Source organism: Trachurus japonicus, chromosome 8 (genome assembly GCF_045865225.1).
Source record: "Trachurus japonicus isolate A0001 chromosome 8, Traja_1.0".
NCBI classification, from domain to species: domain Eukaryota; kingdom Metazoa; phylum Chordata; class Actinopteri; order Carangiformes; family Carangidae; genus Trachurus; species Trachurus japonicus.
In genome coordinates, this window is record NC_140914.1 from 17,354,146 (window position 1) to 17,369,375 (window position 15,230).

Genomic DNA, 15,230 nt, shown 5'->3' on the forward strand with positions numbered 1-15,230 from the left:
ACTTTCCATTGCTGTATTTATAGGTGTAGACTATAGGACATGGATGTAAATGTCTGTGAGCACAAACCATCACATGCATTAACCTCCTGATTAGTGAGAGCATATTAGTTCACCATCCATATGATCTGTATCTCAGAGTGATGAAGGAATTGATTTTTTCACATTTTGGTGAAAGTGATTTATAGTATATAAATATTATAAAGAACTAGTAAGGTCCTGTTTTAAATGTCAGTCAACATTTAAGCCTTATAATTGGCTGAAGTCACCTGATGGATCCCTGCACCCTTCAGATGGGAACTCTGCTCCCACATTACAGCTGTGAATCTCGATCAAAGCAACTGATCGGTGACTTTAATATTACTGGTGACGTCAGATGGAGGAGGAAGCGGTCGAGTCGAAGACCTCTGAACTTTAAAATGCTTCATAGATTTTATCCAACTAATCAAAAGGCTTAAGAAGGACATTGATGTGAACTGTACCCACTGTGTCTCTGTCAATGAAACCTTGGTTCATTTATTTTGGTCTTGCCCACACACCAGACAACTTTGGAGCAGATTGGCATGCTTTATCACTGATCATATTTATCCCCAGTTTAATTTATGCTGGAAAAATGTTTTGTTTGGCTACACTGAATATGATAAAAAACTAAATTCTCAGTTTTATATGATTAATTTGTTAATTATTTTATCCAAATTTTATATACATGAGTCTAAATTTTCTGGTAAGAAGCCAAACTTCTTGGAACTGTCTGCATATGTTGGTCAATATATCTCCTCCCTCTGTGATTGTGAGAATAAAAAAGCTGTTAAAATGTATGATCTTTGTAAGCTTTACAAAATATTTATTTAAGTTTTTATGTTTTTTCTGTCTTGCTGTCATCCCCTGGCATATTTATGATTGTTTGGTTGTGTATTAATGTTGTATACACTTATTTCATCTAACTGTATTCAGTCCTGTGTATACTTTTGTTGTCAATAAAGTTGTCATTTTGTCAAAAAAAAAAAAAGTATGATAATGATATATATATAAAAAAATCGAGGACCTCTGAACTCTCTGTGGAGACTCACATGGACACTTTCCTCTGACGTAATGGTCCCAGCCCGGTAGGTGGCAGCCTACCCAAGCAAATATAATCTGATTAAACGAGTTCAAATGTGGCTATTGGAAAACACTGAGCACCTGGTGGATGTGATCCAAGGGGGGTAGGTAGGTTGAACCTGCAGTTTATAATTGTATCAGAAACAAAAGCGTCATCCATACAAGGCTGAACATAAATGCAGTGTTTTGCCGTTTCCACCCACTGATGGTCTGTGGAGCTGTTCTGCTGTTTAGAGGGAGACAGGCTCGTTAATGCTGTTTGTGGAGGGGGACCCGCGTCTTACAGGCGTACTGCAACGCCATGACGCATTTCACACTCTTCCTGCTGCAACACAATAAAATATGAATCGCCAGATTGCCGACGATGGGATGCGTCTTTATCTGCAAAATGCCCTTTATTAAACGGTGAGGAGGAAGGAAGGGGGTGTGGCGCTAACCATCTCCCATTCACCAAAACAATACACGCCCAGATCTCGTGTATTTGTGGCGTGAAGTCTTGGGGGGTGGGGGTGGGGGGGTTCAGCTTTGATCGAGCTGCTCGGACTCTCTGAGCTAAGAGGGGAGGGGGTTACACAGGCCAGCAGCCATCCATCCATCCAGCCATCCAGCTCCTCCATCGGCTGCCCCGCCGCTCCGCTCCGCTCCGCTCCTCTCCGTCCCTCCGCAGGCTCCAGGGCTGCAGATAATAAAAAAAGCGCTCCACGCAGGGATCCTCATCGCATTACGCAGATTGAAAGGCTGGATGTAGAGCGAGCCAGTGGCCTGCAGATGAAGATGCGATAACTACGGTAAGATTAAAGGTGCGTTTTTTTGTTTTTTTCTATCCTGTTGGGTTTGCTCTCTCTCAGTAGGATCAGCTGTTTAGGTGTATTAGATAGAGACCGATTCACTCAGACATGAACCGGGTGCAGTGTTAAAGCCCAGATCTACGGAGGACAAAGGCGTGGATGTAGGCTATAAGAGCAGCTTTAAATATTTTTGGACAGTATAGGTGAACAAACAGTAGCCTGACAATGCCCATCACAGCTCCTTTCATGAGATGAAGCTGTCAGGATGCAGGTACTTCCCCTTTCCAGCACATCTCTGTTGCTCTGTGGTTAGATTAATAACAAGCCTCACACACAGTGTCTCTTACATTTGAGTGGCTTGGTGTTATAGGTAATTCACAGCTGCTATACTGTATGTGATATGGGGGTTTATTCTAGGAAGTGGCACGGTCTAGGTGGGTGGCTGATGCATCTGTGGAGCAACAGTGGCTCATTATCCCAGAGCCTGCTGTGAACTGTACAGAATGATCCACATAGCGACTCAGTTCTCTCCTCTCCTCCCTCTTCTTGGTTCTCCTTTTAGCAGCAGGCCACAGCGTCTCAATCATACTCATGAGCGTGTCACTTTCATGCAAAATCCCTTCTTTATGGCAGGGTTATCTCACGGTAAGCCTGTGGGACTGACTTTTGCGTATCAGATCACTTGTGCCCAGTCAGTGTCCTTGTGTGAACTGAATTGCTGGTAATATTTCACACTCTGGGCTCACTAAGGTCTCTTCCTCCCTTTCACCACTTCTGTCTGACTTTGCGAAACCTGAAATTTCTTTCAAAACATGCAAGTTCACAATGTTTATGTAATATTTATGTCACATGTTGTAGAGCAGCAACAAACAGCAAGAGGCCCAGATTGTATCGCAGCTTTCAACATCTTGTCCCCACGTACGCAACCGAGGGTTTGAAAGTAGATGACACTTGTCTGATTTAATATTTGTCAAGGGTCATTGAGATATTTTACGTCTGTCACTTTCTGTCCTCCCATTAAACAGATGTATGTCTCTCTCTGTTCTCCTGTAGGCATGTTAGGACCATGATGCATGGCTGTGCTGTGTGTGTCAGTGCAGATTGTGTTGCAGGAGGAGATTGAATGCCTCTAAAATCTCAAGGTAAGACTGTCTTCTCCTCCTTTAACCTTGTGTGTGTATGTGTGTGCCTGTGTGTGTGTAGTGCTGGAATTGATCCATGGCCTTGAACGACTGCTCCCATGCACCTCACTTTTCCTTTCCTTAATTGTGTCTCCTCCATCTCCACCTCTTCCTCCACCAGCCCTATGGGCTCAGACACATTTTTAACATTGTTAACACATGGCAGGACACCATCGAAGTATAAAGACATATGTTTGTGGATTTTTTTGCTGCAGGATTAATGTTTTTTATACCAACCCTTAGGTGTGTTTGTAGATGGAGGCGGTTTGTGTCAGCAAGTCTAAAGGGAATACTCGTTCTCAGGCTTAATTAGACAAATTGCAGTGGGGGTAAAAGCAAACAGTGGCAGCTGGACCATCTGAATAAGGTATTGTTGGTGGATAAAAAGGGGCTTGAAGGCTCATTCGCTGTCACAGCTGCTAACTCCCAAAAAATCAAAAGTAAAAAAAAAACTGTCTCTGTGTGAGGCTAAATATGTGGATGTGTGTATGTTTATGCTTTCCTCTCTCAACAATCACTAGTCACATTATATTATTCATTAATTGCCCCTTATATGACATATTGCATTGAGGTCTGGGGAAACACATACAGAACAAATACAAATTCTATTTTTTTATTGCAAAAAAAGGCTATAAGAACCATCAGTAATAAACCTTTCCGTGAGCCAACCAACTCACTATTTAGTCACCTGAACATTTTGAAATTCAGGGACTTAGTTGATTACATTACAATACAAACCATGTACAAAGCAAAAAATAAACTTCTTCCTCAAGATATCCAGAATCTGTTTAAAATGAAGGATTCCAGTTCTAACCTGAGAAGACCACTATTATTTGAGAAACCAAAGACTCGAACTACTGTAAAAAATCACTGTCTTTCTGTTAGAGGGGTTAACATCTGGAATAATTGTCCTGAAAATATTAAATGATGCTGTACTCTAGTCAGCTTTAAAAAACTTTATAAGAACAACATCATTTCTCGTTACAGTATGGAAAATTAAGTTCAATGATTTTGTACTATTTTGGGTTATGCGCTGTGTACAATTCTTTATTTTGTTGTGATCAGAAATTTAAGTGTACTGATTATGTATATATATATATATTATTTTATTTTATTTTAATTTTTTAAGGTAAAAGGGGTAGGGGTATATAAGCTTTGGCTTCAACCTACACCCTTTCGGTTATATAAGCTTGATATACCGAAATAAATAAATTCATTCATTCATTCATTCATTCATTCATTTATGCCGTGTGTATGTGTGTATGTGTGTGTGCTGCAGGCTGTAAGTTTTCAGGTTGAGCTGCAGTTCACAGTTTGTTCAAAGTTAAGACTAATTCTGCTCGTGGGGTGTCTGTGGAGCCATCGCTGAGTCAGCAGTCCACCCCGATGCTCTCCCGTCATGGGTTGAGCCACGTGGGTGTGTGTGCAGTGTGTTCACCTTTGTATGTCCGTGCTGTGCTGGTCAAGGACAGAACGTGTCTACAGTACATGGTTGTATGTCCATGTGTTGTTGTACTGCCTGAATTCCCAGGAGCAGTGTGAGTTTTACAGTTGTGCAGTGACAACATTTTGCACAGTGATAGGCTACCGGCGTTTACAGTAGCTTTGCACCTACAACCAACAACTCTGTTTTGTTTGTTTTTGTTGAGCGTCAAAAAGTAAGAGGGAATTCATGTGTTTATAATATTTGGAAGATGAAAGAACATTCTTAATGGTAGTATTACCCAGGCGTGCTCTTCCTACTCAAGTCGAGTGTAAGCCAATACAGGACCGTGCCAGATAAAACACTTAATTTTTGATTTAAGAGAAGCAGACTGGAGCAATGAATCAAATGGAGCAATTGGAATTAATCAGATGATGTAGACAATAGTTTATACAGTGTGTTGTTATTAAATTCAATCAGGAACAATATAACTCGTAGCAGCCAGAGTTTTGAGAAGTGAAGTTTTGCATACCTGTTCCACCTAATTGTTGTTATTCCTCAACTTCTCCTCATAAATATCAAGATTACCTTGTAAATCCTCTCACACCGTGTGCTGTTTAATTCTGCCCCGTAGCCTCTTTGCTTTCATTTTGTGATTTCTTGTTTAAACCAGAGAGGAGCTGAAGGTGCAGATGAGTCTTAACATTTCCCTTGTTTGATAAGATTAAAGGTGCCACCGTGCCAAAGTTGTTAAATATTAGCTGATTGGACTGGAGAGAGGTTAGTTGGTACAATTGGGGTCTTATTGCCTGGTATCAGAGCAGGAACACACTGGGAATGGGAACAATTTCCAAATCCTAAGTTATAGTGAGGTGACCAATTACTTCTGGCCATGTATGTCTATGTATCTGAGTCCTAGAGAAGATAAAGATGGAAGTAACACTGTTGTTTAGTGCTGCAGAAATTGAGATTTTGTCTATAGGTTGGTGTGCAGGTTGATTGATTGTGCAACACTGTTTTGACCTAGAAAAGACACACACATGCATGAATGCATTCACACAGTTGTAGCCTACTGTCCATATACAGCTGCTGTTTAAATGAAAAAGCCAGCGGAGCAGCCAACGGCACTTGTCACTGTGACAAGCAGCCACAAGTGTCACCGTTAATGGGTTGTGTGCGTGTGTGTGCAAGTGTGTGTGCAAGTGTGCGTGCATGTGTGTGTGTATGTGTGTGCACCCTGACAAAACATATACTGGGCTCCACAGCTGAGCAGTGATTCCCTGCAGCTGGAAAAAGCAGTCAGTCACTCTGCAGACGATACACCTGTTTGGAGCTGCACTGAAGTCGGAGGCTGATGGGTGGTGCTTTCCTCTTACTGCAGCTAACCGGCCAAACAGGAAGTTAACGTTAGAGAGAAAGGAGGAAGTCTCTGTTGACTAGATTGCACACAGAGATTTGACCCCACACTCTGAATACACACTTGGTATGCACACACACACTACACTCAGCATGAGGCGAATGCAGAGCATGTTAAGTATAAATTATGGATACACACTTTAACTTCACCCTCACCAATCAGATGAGTCTAGTTATAGTTTATATTAACATTTATCAATAAATCCAATGTAAAGAAACCAAACCAACAATGAATTGACACAAATGTTTATTATCTACAGAACCAAAACCTTTGAATGTGAACCCTCGATGTGTAAGTTAGCTACCAAAAACACACGAGTGAGCTACATCATAGCAGGAGGTGGCATGATGTTCTTTCATTGCAACAAACGTGGGAGTTGTAGTTCATTTTGATTCAAAGCCACATACCCCGTCCTGCTACTGTAATATAGTCATCTGCAGTTCAAAACAGTCCCCAACATCCAGCTGTTTCAGGAAATTGCACGCATAACACTTTAGACTTCTACACTTGACTTTACTATAGACCAGGGGTTCTCAACTAGTCTCACTCTGGGACCCACATTTTCCCATGGTCATTAAGTCGCGACCCACTTTTATAGAATTCAAACCAAGAATTTTTTTTAAAGGCTAAAAACTCATTTTGCTCTTTATTGAGCAAAGTGCATTTCAGGGCACATGAATGAAACTGGGGAGGACCATGACAACTGCATGTACGGAAGTGAATAAAAAAATATCAAACTGCACAAAATGGAGACCAACAAAATGATATTTGACTTCTAATGCATCTCTGCATTCAGAGCATATTCACAAAAGTGAATAAATATCAAATTGCACAAAATAAAGACCCACAAAACAAAACAAGATTCACTGCATTCAGGCCACATTAATAAGAAACTGATATCTTTGCATTCAGAGCAAATGGCGCAAATAATAAGAAACTGAGGAGGAGCATTACAACTGCATGTGTTCACGTGTCTCGTGTGCCTTTCAATATATCTTATTTTTCAAAATAAAAGACATGTCCAACATCTGATGTGCATTAAATATTATTTACTTTTTTGACCAGCTGTCCGCGACCCATCCAGAACGGGTCCGCGACCCACTTTTGGGTCCCGACCCACCAGTTGAGAACCACTGCTATAGACTAGAGCCAGTTAGAGTCACTATCTCCATTAACATATTATTATCACAGATGATTCAGATATGATCCACACTTTTTGTAAAAAAAAAGTCTAAATAACTGATCTGGTCACACTACACTCATCGCTGAAATGACTATAAATGCACTTTATATGCAATGTATTGTTGGTGCATCTATTAAAGTTTTAGAGGATGTAAGACTATCTCCTATTCCAGGGGGTGTCCCTTGTGAGAGTCTTCATGTGCTGCTGCTGTTATCTCAAACCAACTAAGATGCTACTGTCTGATAGCTGCTTCCATGGGTGTCCTACTTAAGATGAAGAAAATGTGCTTTTCTGCTACAGGCAGTTCATGAACGTATTGCAGGCTCTCACTTGCCAACAGCAACGTACTCTATGTGATCACAGACATACAAAGTTAAATATAGGGAAGATTACATGTCTCCACATGCAGAAGCCCCTTTGTAATTCCATGTAACTAATATGCTAATTCTTCTGATGGCTGTGTTGTGTGTGGCACATCATTGTCAAAAATTGGGGGTAGAGAAAAGAAAGAAGTGGATTGGTTATTTTGAGCTGCTGTCAGTGTCCTAGAATCTGCTCGGTCTTGCAGCCGGTGCTGTTGCTGGGAGTCTCAGCAGGAAATACTTGGGATAAATAGGATGTACAAACATAAATGTATACGCATTTTTAAGAGTCTGCCCCTGGAGCGGCTTTACACAGCAGTCCACAAATATTCATTCACATATTATATTGAAGAATCCTCTATTTTTCTCTTCTCTTATTTGTCACAGGTTGCTTTCCCCCCCTGTTTCCCCCCTGTTTTTTGGACACTTAAGGAGTCATTTATTCTTGTCTTGGACACACAAGCATAGGCTAACATTTTGAATATTAATATTTGTCTGTAAAAACACTCACAGTGGATGTCTTCTTGTCTCCCACTGTCTCTGCTCCCACCGCTCATGTCTCACTCCCTCCATCTTTCCATTTATCATGTAACTGGGTGGATTATGACTAATACCTACCAAGCCCTCTGGCTGTTTGCGGGGCTGTCGAGCAGCTTTTTACAAAGATTATAAATTGTAAAAATCCAACTGTGTTAGGATGTCTATGTGTTTGTGTGTGCTCACTCAGCACATTTGTCCACCTTTTGATCTTCAAACTGTCAAATCGGGTTAGGCGGCACGAGACATCGATATCCATCCAATGCAAATCCATAAAGTGTTAAACCTGTACACGGGTGCTTGAGCGAATCATCAGCTTGTGTAATGATGAAAAGGAGCGCTTTTGTCTCAGCACTCTGAAATCAGCTGTTGTTGTTGTTGGCAACCATGATTAAAGGTTATCAATTGATTGGCTTTCATTTCTGAGCAGCCTATACTGTAGGCCTTCGACCAGTTCAGCCAAATCATAGGTAGGTAAGCTACATCTCTCTCTTACCGAGATCTCTTCATTCTTTTTCTAGCTCATCCCCCACACATCCTACACACACACACACACACACACACACACACACACACAGTGAAAACCCTTCACTGAGGATGTTCAGAAACACAACCTCCTAGGAGAGCAGGTTCTGTGGTGAGGAGGAGCTGCCCTGCCAAACAAAAGGACGCGGGGAAGAAGTGCAGAGCAAAAATGAAAGCTTCACTGTTGGCATGGCAACCACCTGCTCATCTGCATGGTGAGGCTTGATGTTTGACGTGTTGACGGTGGATTCTGGGTTAGACAGAGAGACAGAGAGACAGAGAGAAAGAGAGGTGAAGAAAACCTGTTTGATCCAGCACAGCTGTGTGAGTCCTCTTCTTTATCTCCCCGGCTGTTGTTTTATTGTTGTTTCATCCTCCTCTCTCCCTCTCTTTTCTTGAAGGGAGGGCTGCGTGATTCAGAGCAGTTATAGTTCCCATCAAAGCGTCTCCTCAGTGTTTCCGCTGACACTGCTGGAGCTCATCACGCTGCGCTGGAGTGAGAGTGTTGAGCTTTGTGTGTTCATGTGTGTGTTTCTTTTACAGGATCGGGCGCCTGTGTGTGTGTTGCTGTTATGCCAACATATTGGCCTAAAAGGCATATTGACACATCACACATTAATATTGAGTGTCAGTGCAGTCAGTGTTGTTCACTGTCAATATGATGGAGGCTCCCTTCTGGAAGAGCCACTTCAAAACAGCCTGTAAAACCTGCTGTGTAATTACAGCTTCGTTGCCATTTTTGGTCTTTAAATTACATTGAATGTTAGTATATTATTAAGAGAGGCCAAAAACAGTCACAATTATTTTCCCCTAACAGTAAAAACAACTGCTAGAGGGTTTTGAGCACTGTGATATCAAATATTAGGAAGTTTAGGAGGACAATTTGTAGGCTACATTGTAAATTACCTCACTTGTAAACCTTGAGGAAGAATCATATTGATGAAAGCTAAAACAAATGATCTTATAAAAAAAAAAATCAAAACACTTGATTGACAACAGTTCAAATAAGTCCACAGTGTTTTATCAACCTTAAATGTACCTTCCATCTTTTTCATGCAGGGTCCGTCTGTCATCGCTCTTGAGGCTAAATCCCTTCCTTTTCCTGTCTTCTCTCTGCACACATCTCTTTATGTCTCCATCTATGTGTCCTCCAGCAGGTGCTTTAAGTGGCCAGCATGGTGTTAAGGGACTAACACCTACAGTCCTCCCGTCCTCTGTAGTTATTTTCAGATCTGCAGCTTGTGTTGCTTCCTTGCTGTCAGGGTCAGACCAGAGTTTTCTTTTCCTCTGTGATGAAGGAGGAAAAGCGTGAGTTTGCCTCATAGTGATGATGTGGTGATGATGAAACTACCTATGGTAACACTTTATTTTAAGGGGTCCTTGTTCCTGTGTATCTACCTAATTAATTACAGTGTAATTACCTATGTAACCGTATGTAATAACATGTACTTACATTGTAAATACATAGTGTATTTTGGTGTACTTACAGGTCCTTGTTACACTTATAATAAGAAATGCCAAAGTGGCCTCTCTCTTTGCACAAGCATTTCTTATTACAAGTGTAACAAGGACCTGTAAGTACACCAAAATACACTATGTATTTACAATGCAAGTACATGTTATTACATACGGTTACATAGGTAATTACACTGTAATTAATTAGGTAGATACACAGGAACAAGGACCCCTTAAAATAAAGTGTTACCCTACCTATTTTTTAGTACAAACAGCAGAAACAAAAAGTGAAAATATTCCTTTCAGTCCCTGATTGAATTCCATTGTACTGTATGTGTGCAGCAGATCTACTTGATGCAGGTGTGGTGTAACCAGGGTGCTGGTGACTGGGATGTCTTCCCTGGGGAGGACAGTGGAGCATTCAGAGCTCCCTCCCTGTGGTGTGTTTGTTGCCTGTTCTCTGCTGCTGCTTTCAAAGGTCAAACCGTTTTTATCGTTTTTAGACTTTGAGAAAGTTGTTCACGCTTTTATTACCTCAAATTGTAATGGCTTATATCTGGGTGTTAGTCAGTCCTCACTCTCCCGCCTACAGCTGGTCCAGAATGCTGCAGCCAGACTTTTGTCTGGTACACGTACATTTGACCATATAACCCCAGTCCTTGCATCGCTGCACTGGCTCCCAGTTCATTTTAGAGTTGATTTTAAGATTTTAATGTTTGTTTTTAAAGCTCTTAATGGGCTCGCCCCTTTTTATCTGACTGACCTTTTAAAGCCCTTTGTCTCCTCTCGGCCCCTCAGGTCCACAAACCACCTGCTCCTGGAGGTCCCTCAGACCAGACTCAGGGGTAGAGGGGACCGTGCGTTTTCTGTTGCTGGCCCCAAACTTTGAAACTCCCTCCCCCCTCACGTGAAACAAGCCCCTAGCTTAGCTGTTTTTAAAACACGTCTTAAAACACACTTTTACTCCCTGGCTTTTAACACAGTCTGAAATCCTAATATCTTAGCAACTATGGTCTTATTATTTATTGGTTTTGCTGTTTTTATCTGTTGTGCTTTTTAAATGAATGTTGATTTTGTTCACTGTTTTCTGTGTAAAGCACTTTGGTCAACTTGGTTGTTTTTAAATGTGCTCTATTAATAAATTGGATTGGATTGGATTGCTATGTGACTGCCTGAGACCAGGAGTGCGCTGGAGGACACAACACAACCTCCTCTGTGTTCAGTTGTTCTCCCACTACATGGTGTAGGAGGTGCTCTCTCTCTGCTCATTACCTGACTCCATCAGTCTATCTCAGTTTGTATTTGCATCCCGTCCTGGCAACTGGATGCATCATGTGACCACGATGCTCATGTCTTGTGCATATGTGTAAGCAGGGCCGGCCGTAGGATTTTGGTGGCCCCCTAAACAAGATTTCTGTTTGTGGCCCTGCACTCTAAGCGCAAACACCAAATCACTGGTTAAAACTGAATACAGACGTGTTTATGCCCTCTGAGGTTTGAGGCCATTTTCTCGAATTTAACATATTTTCTTAAATGTATCTTTTTAAGATACTTGCAGATGTAACAATACTCAAGTGTTTTATGTCTAAATATTAGAACCTCCGCTGTAAGCACACTGAGGCCAGTTTGTCCTAGAACACTGTAGAAAGAAATAATTTAGGCCAAATGCTGGAAATTTGAGGTCTGCTTTTTGAAAAATGTCAAATCCATTGTGAAAACACACCTTCAGTCATGAGAATGAACTGTTTTGGTGCTTGAAATAGGATATGAACACAGTAATAGATAAGTGTAGAAAACAAGTCTAATATGACATTTTGTAAGATTGCTTTTTGAGCACAAATGTTGTCATTCTGCCGTTCTATTTTCACCAAATGTCTCAAATGTGAGATAAAAAGAAGCTGAATATTGACTTCACATTACATATAAAGCTCATAGCGTGTGTGCAGACCTCAGGATGTTTAAATGACTTGAATGAACCCCGGTACCTTTCTGATCATGTGGCCCCCCACCTAACGGCTGTGGCCCTAAACAACCGCATACAGAGTTTATGCCAGCGGCCGGCCCTGTGTGTAAGTGTGTGTGCACTTGTTTAGTATGAGATCTCAAATTGTACACGTGTGTTTATGTCTTCGGGCTGTTAGTTACAATCGACTTCTCCATCAACCTCTCTCTCTCTCTCTCTGTCTGTGCATCCTGTGTTCATCTCCGATCTCTCTGTCTCAGCCCATCTATCTTCCTGCTGTCACCCTCCCCCTTTTAATGCCTCGCCGACTGGCTTCTTACTCGACGCGCTCTATGTTTTCCTGCAGCCCCATTTTTCACGCTGTCATCCGCTCACAATGCTCCTGACGCCAGCCTTCATTTCTTTTCCTCATTTCCATTTTTCTTAATTTGATCTTCTGTCTGTGTATATTTACTATGCTAACTTAACATCCGTCTGCAGAGGTCTTGTCAAGTCTGTCCTCTGTCAGGGCTGACATCCCAGCACCTCTGAAGCACACAAATAACACTTTCTATCTTCTTTGTTCGGTCTGTATGTATATTGAAGTGAAAAATAAGACGATTCAAATTTTAGCTGCAGTTCTTGGAGGCTCTACAGTTTTGCTGGCCAAGAAATAGTCCTTCCTATTGTTATGTCATATATATAATTCTCATAATACTTTTGTATTCCAGAGATGAAGGCAGGGTAGCTGTTTGCCTCTGTTTCCAGTAGGGGTAGCAGAAAATATCAATACACTAACTAAAATATTGTAATATGATTCTTTGTGTCAACATTTTATCAATGGTTGGTGTTGGTGGTGACAGTTGTTTTGTGTTGTATTTGAGCCTCTGACCAATGGTAATTTATTTGCTCAGATTGCACAAAAATAGTGTAACGATGTTGTAGTAACGTTGACACACACTTTTTAATACTGTGTGAGGCAGATGTTAAGAATTTACAATGATGAAGGATGTTAAAGGAGATGTGAAATACAAAAGCAGGTCAGTGCGTTGAAATAAACTGTAGCCTATTTGTTTGTGCATATAACATTGTTTTATTTTTTACACTATTAGAGTTTGTCTAAAAATAGACTTCTGGTAAATAACAAGCTTACAGTATTCCAGTATATCATTTAGTTTCCCGTATGTGCTCTGCTAAGCTAACTAAACCTTCTCAAATTTTTCATTCAACTCTCTACCAAAGGGTGATTAGGCATATTCCCCAAATGTCAATCTTTTGCTTGAAAGAAAACTACATTTTCCAATATACCCTCACAACAATAGTCTCTAATGTGAAAATCCATCCCATTCTCTACTGTACTTGCTGCTGCCGTTTGACTCTTGTATAAGGACAGTGGGCTCTCATAGGTTATGAAGGAACACGTGACACACACACACACACAGGGCCGTTGCTAGGAATTCTGGGCCCCCTTAAAGAATACTAAAGTGGGCCCCTCCCCCTAACTTTTCCTTTTTTTCCCTTAGACTACGTATGTATTCTCGTTTTTTATTTAGCCTTCTTTGTTTTGATGCTAATGCAGCATTACACTGCAAAAACTCAAGTATCTTAGGAAGAATATTTGTCTTATTTCTAGTCAAAACAAATCTAATTCTACTTAAAATAAGACACATCATATTAAAAGTAGCTTGTTTTTAGACACTTTTTTACTTCTTTCAAGCAGATTTTCACTTGGAATAAGTAGAAAAAATCTGATAGTGGAGCAAGTTTTTCTTCCTTATTACAAGCACAAAAAACTTACTTTCACTGGCAGATTTTTCTATTTATTGTGAATTTAAGTGAAAATTATCTAAAAACAAGTTAATTTTTAGGTAATGAGTCTTATTTTAAGTGGAAAGAGATTAGTTTTGACTAGAAATGAGACATTTGGACAAGAAATAAGACAAATATTCTTGGAAAGATGTTGAGTTTTTACAGTGTACTATGAGTATTAGTCAGGGTCTTACGCAGAATAAATCAGTCATACAAAGATTAGACTACTGGGGTTTTTTATGGGCCCCACTGGGCGCTGGGCCCCTAGAATTATCATCACCTTTCTCCCCTACAACGGCCCTGCACACACACACGTCCCGCTCCACATACTTCTTCAGGGCCTGATATTTGTCAGGGTGTGTGACAGTCCAGAAGTATCTATCCATCTATCAAACACAGGAGAGGGGGCTCAGCTCAGGTGAGCCTCTGTCAAAAGAAAAGAAAAAAGAAAGACAGACTGAAAAGTAGACACATATGGAATCTGCTGCAGCATCTGTCAGGCCCAGTATGTCAGCTGTGGCGGTGTGAGAATGAAACGAGCAGAGAGGGAAAAAAAAACAACACAAATGCTTTTTTTGTTTTTTTTTTCCTCAAGGCACAGCTGGAGGTGTTAAATCAACTGAGAGCGCAATTGGCTCTTAAAAATGTAAGTAAATCGGTAGTTTTCAGTAGTTCAATCAGGTGGGAGAGGAGAGACACAATATGCTGAAAGTGGCACAAACTCTTGGCCATAAATACATTTCTGTCCCTCCTTCATGGCCCAATCTGTACCCATTCCTCCTCACCACTCACCAGTGTCTATATACAGTATATATATAAAAAAATATATATATAATGATTATAAAAATGAAATATAATTAGAAAATCTTGTGTAGAGTCCGACCATTTCTGTAACATTTTTTTTAACAGTTTTTTCTCATCAGTTTTCAAAGTAACCTTTGATCCCTGTTTCCTCTCTCTTTTGTCTGTTCACCCCCTCGTATCATTGTTGTACCCAGCTGCTTTTAACCTCCCTCCCCTCCTCTCGCCTCTCCCATCGTGCTGGCTTTAGCTGATTAAAGTGGCCCATGCTTGCTTTGATTAATTGGATGAGTCTTGTCCCCACGCCAGACTCTCCTCTCCTCTCCTCTCCTCTCCTCTCCTCTCCTCTCCTCTCCTCTCCTCTCCTCTCCTCTCCTCTCCTCTCCTCTCCTCTCCTCTCCTCTCTCGCATTAATGACAGAAAATAGCTTAAACCATGGCATGGGATGAGGTAGGCGTACATCCTTGGACGTGTCTCCAGTCTATCACAGGACCGACATAGACATACAGACAGAGACAAACAATTAATGCACACACTCACATTCACATCTAAATCGCAGATCAACCAAATGTTTGCACGTTTTTGAACTGTGCAAGGAAGCTGGAGAAACATATAGCAAGGACTCAGGCCCATGTATTGAATCAGAACCTCAGCACAAAGATATTTTATTTATTTGCAAGGAATTTACAAGGAATAGGAATAAATCTAA

The 15,230-nt window shown here is 40.9% G+C and overlaps 1 protein-coding gene across 12 annotated transcripts in view; it reads left to right on the top strand.

Moving 5' to 3' along the window:
* The first annotated feature begins 1,061 nt into the window (after positions 1 to 1,061).
* The window catches only part of LOC146982990 (testis-expressed protein 2-like), a 35,442-nt gene continuing 21,273 nt past the window's right edge, over positions 1,062 to 15,230 (top strand). For 6 of the 12 annotated variants that reach the window (XR_015036296.1, XR_015036298.1, XR_015036299.1 and 3 more), the window contains exons 1-2: positions 1,374 to 1,886; positions 2,940 to 3,028. The gene's annotated coding sequence lies outside the window, so the exon portion shown is untranslated. Of the gene's footprint in view, positions 1,899 to 2,939; positions 3,029 to 14,345; positions 14,367 to 15,230 lie in introns of those variants that run through there. The other 6 variants (XM_085784304.1, XM_085784306.1, XM_085784310.1 and 3 more) reach the window with 6 other exon arrangements.